General features: G+C 38.7%; 1 protein-coding gene across 1 annotated transcript in view; it reads left to right on the top strand.

Moving 5' to 3' along the window:
• HMGXB3 (HMG box domain containing 3) overlaps positions 1–4,981 on the top strand; it is an 87,278-nt gene that overhangs the window by 14,068 nt on the left and 68,229 nt on the right. The gene's annotated exons all lie outside the window — the stretch shown is intronic.

Below are 4,981 nucleotides of genomic sequence, written 5' to 3'. Positions count from 1 at the left end.
ATTTTCAGCCAGCGCCTGTGGCCCATATGTTTTAAGTGGTAAATAGAGTGTCACAGGATCTATGAAATCCTTTCAGATTAACCTTTGAAAGCTGGAACCTGTGGAATATGGAAACCTATCAGAGAAAGGAAAAAAATACTTCCCCTTAAACAGAGAGATGACAAGGTGATAAGATTGCACTTTTTGAAGTTGGGAAACTTGTGAGAACTGGAATAACAAGACAGTCTTGTTGAGTTCCAGCTCTAACAGGATTCATTGTAGGCCAAAACTTTTCTTCGAGAAGTTTTTCTGGGATGAATTCTAGGTATTTTAACAGATTTTTGAAGAGTTTATTATATAAAAAATCTAGAAGCCACTGATCTAATTCAGTCCTCTTGTGTACAGCTTAGGACAAAGGCCTTGAGGTGAGAAAGAATTGCTCTGAGTCACTAGACTGTACAGTCATATTCTGCTCTCTTGAGTGTCTTTGGTGGTTTTTCCATCATTGTAGCACCTGGGCTCGAATTTATCCCTAAATATTTCATATTCTTTACATTATTTTAAAATATGTTAATTCTGATTTTTCATCCAGGACGTCTGATAGCGTAGTCCTAGGGAGTTAGGTGCTAACCCAAAGGCTACACTTCGCTAGTGGTTCTGGTCCACCAGTAGATCATGGGAGAAAGATGGATGATCTCCTTTGATGGCAGTAACAGCCTCAGAGACTTTCTGGAGGCTCAGCTGTAAGTTGGCTTTGAATTAACAGCAATGAGTTTAAGAGTTTTCATTTTTGACTGTTCATTGCTATAATATATATTCAGGCAGCTGTAGTGGCCAGGTCAGTAAAGAGTTGTGCTGCTAATCTGGGAATTGGAATCTACCAGCCAATCTGAGGGGGAAAGGTGCCCACCTGAGTTTTCTCAGATGATTTTATAACATTGATAACCAGCTGGAAGGACTGCTGTGAATTGGAATTGCCTTGACAGTAATGAGAGAAAGCATAAAGTAGTACAATTTTTTTATGTTGTTTAGTTGTTACATACCATCGAATTGTAACTGTCTCATAGCCCTGTTGGATATGAGAGGCAGTAAGTTACACAGGAAGAGATTGTCCACCTTTTCCCTTGCAGAGCAGCTGCTGAGTTCGAACCTAGTGCCTTTGAATTGATAGTGCAACTCTTTACCACTAAGCCACCAGAACTTTTGAGAGGGTGATATATTGATCTTATATCTTACCAATTTGATAAACTCTGACTAGTCTAGAAAATTTTTCTTATTAATATTTCATTGTTTTAAGTGGAAGTTTACACAGCAAATTAAGATTCCTACTCAGCATTTCATATACAAATTGTGGCATGTCATTAATTGTAGTCCCACGCAGTGTGTCAGCATTCTTAACATTTCGACCATGTCTGCCCTTTTCCCATCTATCTAGTTGCTTGCTCTTCTTTCCTTTCCATTTTTCATTTGGGGTAAATGTTTGGTCTTGTGTGTTTGAAAGAACATTGTTTGTTTGTTTGTTTCAAGGAATATAGATCTTCGTAGTTGTTGTTATTGTTTATTTTATGTGCATATCTACTGTTTGACTGAAAGCTAAATTCTGGGGCTTGGTTTCAGTTAGGTACTCCCTGAACAGAATGGTTGGTGGTGATAGACTCCCACCTAGTTCCAGGCTCTGGCTGACAAGAGAGCAATAGTTCTGTCTTGGATAACTGCTTGCAAGCTTTTAAGACACCAGACCTACTTACTAAACTAAGTTCTAAAACATTTTCATTGACCAAGTTATGCTTCTTGTGTACTTTCAAGTCAGAACCAACCCATAGCTGATCCTCCATCAGGTTTTCACAGGCAGTTAATTGCATGGGAGGAGATTGCTAGTTGACCTAATGGTCTCATGAACTGCATTCCTGGGCCTTTAAACCCAGTAAATCAATCCCATAAACTGTTTGGAAATGCCTGGGAAAGTGTCACTGTGATCACCTATCTGCTTTTTTGAATATACATACAATTTATATTAAAAATCTATAAAGTGGACATACTAAGTATACATACAGCACATAAAAACTTGTATTTATGTTTGCCTACAAAATATAGTTATGTACTCCCATATCCTTTCCCCTACCTATTAAGCATAAATGTCTACTTCCATCTCACATACTTTGGCCATGTATCCAAGAGGGGCCAATGTTTGGAGAAAAATACCATTCTTGGAAAGGTGGAAGGACAGCAGAGGAGAGGAAGACCCTAGATAAGATGGATTAACACAATAACAGTGATAATGAGGGCAGGTGTATTTGAGTCAGTGAGATTGGCTCAGGGTAGAACAGGGTTCAGAGCTTTTGTGCTCAGGATTGTTATGAATCTTAAGTTTATTTGAAGGCATATAACAATAAATAATGTACTCAATCATATGTGGGTTTTTTCCTTAATTTTGCTGTTGCAAGATTATTTGTGTATTTATCATTGTTGTTAGGTTCTGTTGAGTCACCTATGACTGACAGTAGTAACCCTGTGAACAACACATCTGCACCAAGTGTTATATCCTGCACCATTCTCATCATCCGTGATATACTTGAGTCCATTGTTACTGTATCAGTCTGTCTTGTTGGAGGTCTTCCTCTCTTTTGCTGATTGTCCACCTTTCACAACATAATATCCTTTTCCAAGAATTGGCCCCTCTTAACAACATGCCCAAAACATGTGAGACAAACTTTTACCATCCTTATCTAAGGAGTTTCTTGGTTGCATTTCTTACGAGACAGACTTGTTTATTCTTTTTGTAGCCCATGTTCTGTAATTTTCACTATTACAACTCAGAGACATTGATTCTTCTGTCATCATTCACTGTCCCAACTTTCAGAGTTTCCCAATACAATTTATCTTTTCATTTTTTGACCAAGGGTGTTGATTAAATACAACTTAAACAAGATGAAATTGTTGTCAGTTTTAGTCTTTACCAACAGAGTTACCCATGGTGCACAGATTTCAGTTGAGCTCCCAGATTAAGACAGACTAGGAAAGAATAAAGATGAGCAGTTCCCTGCCATATGATTTTCAGCCTCAGAAACCCAATGAATGGAGAGTTAGTTCCAACTCAAAGACCATGATAGTGGCTCATAGTGAGTCTTGGTGAAACATTGACTTTACATGCTAAACTGCTAACTAAAGGGTCAGGGGTTTGAATATACCAGCCACTCCACAGGACAAAGTTGCGCAGTCTCCCTTGTTAAGATGTACAGCCTTGGAAAGCGGATGGAGGGCCACCATAAATTGGAGTTGAGGTGAAGGCCAGTGGGTTCTGCTTAAAGACTAATGAGGGAGCCCTGATGCTCAGTGGTCAAAAAACCCCCAAAACACCCCCGTTAATAAAAAAGTTGGCAATTCAAACCCACCAGGTGCTCTCTGGGAAAAAGATGTAGCAGTCTACTTTGGTAAAGATTTATAGTCTTGGAAATCCCCTGGGGCAGTACTGTTCTGTATGGTCACTGTAAATTGGAATCAACTCACTACCAGAGAGTTGGGGTTTAGAATGGTTAAACTGATAGTAAGGGAGCTGTGGTGGCTGAGTGGATAAGGAGTTGCACTTGCCAACCCAAAGGCAGTCGGTTCAAATCTCCCAGCTGCTGCAATGAAGAAAAATGGACAGTCTCCCAATGCAATTCACAGCCTCTGAAAACCTACTGCGGGTTCGGCTATTGGTTTTTACTCAGTGGCAATGAGTTGGAGTATTTTGGGTTTTTTTGAGTTGAAGTATTTTGAATGCTGCTAAGAACCTCTTGATTACATAATCTGTTGTGCCTAGTGCTGCTAACCAAAAAGTCTGAGCATCTCTCTGGATATTCAGATACACCAGTGGCTGTGAAGGAGTGTCCTATTAAGATGAGCAGTCTCCTATTAAAATTTACAGTATCTTAAATCTAGCCAACAGTCAGTTTGAGTTAATTTACTTTAATGAGTTGGGTTGAATTAATACTCATTGTGTAGTTGTTGGAATCCTAACCAGAAGGTCAGCACTTCAAGTTTACTTGGAAATCTGGGTAAAAGATGGACAGCCTCCTCCTACATCCTGGGAAACCAGATAGAGGTTCACTTCCCACTGAGGAAACTGGGTTTAGTGGGCTTTTAATGCTTATGAGCACCTCTTAATAGAAACATTAGCCTCCTGAGTATCCTATTTGGTTCATGACCTTTGCTCATGTTATGTTTGGATGGTTTGTCTATTTGTTGTTGAAGTTTTTTAGGTATTTTCAGTGATTGTGCCCTTGTGAAATAATGTGAGTACTAAAATTTATTTCCTTTTTTATAGGAAATAATTTTTTTTTTTATTTTTACTCTTGGTAAAAGTCTTTTGATGAGTATTAAATGTTGACTTTTTTTGGGGTTCCAGTTACCTAGTTTCTCCTCTGTCACTCATGTATTATTTTGTTGTTGTTTTTGATAGTGTATTTGTCCCGAAAATTAGGACACATACCTTTGTCCCTATGTTCTCTTTAAGGACGTCATAGTTTTAGCTTTACCATTTAAGTATTCTGTTTTGAGTGCTATGGTAGCCTAGTGGTAAGGAATTGTGCTGCCAACCCAAAGGCCTGTCGTTCCAATCCACCAGCTGCTTTGCAAGAGAAAGATAAGCAATCTCCTCCTGTGTAATTTCTGCCTCTGAAAACCTGCTAGAGGGTCACCTTTGGGTCAATTCCAACTTTATGGTACACAAGAGAAATCCATTTTGAGAGTAATGTTTGTGTATGATGTGAAATATAGGTCCTGCTTAATTTTCTGCAAGTATTAATCCTGTTTTGCCAACACCATTTGCTATATAGACTTTCTTCCCCACTTTCAACCCTTTGTTAAAGATCAGCTAGCTGTCCATAGGTGAATGAATTTACTTTTGACTTGTCTGTTCTGTACTATTGGTCTGCATCAGTGTTTGTCTGTCATTGTGATTGTACCAGGCTGGCTTTTGTTTATTGTGAGTTGCGTGAAAATTTACAAAGTATATTGATTT

The sequence above is a fragment of the Elephantulus edwardii genome, unplaced genomic scaffold, assembly GCF_000299155.1.
Source record: "Elephantulus edwardii isolate Elephantulus edwardi_28Jun2011 unplaced genomic scaffold, EleEdw1.0 scaffold00130, whole genome shotgun sequence".
Lineage (NCBI taxonomy): Eukaryota > Metazoa > Chordata > Mammalia > Macroscelidea > Macroscelididae > Elephantulus > Elephantulus edwardii.
This window is presented reverse-complemented; position numbering and strand designations above follow the sequence as displayed.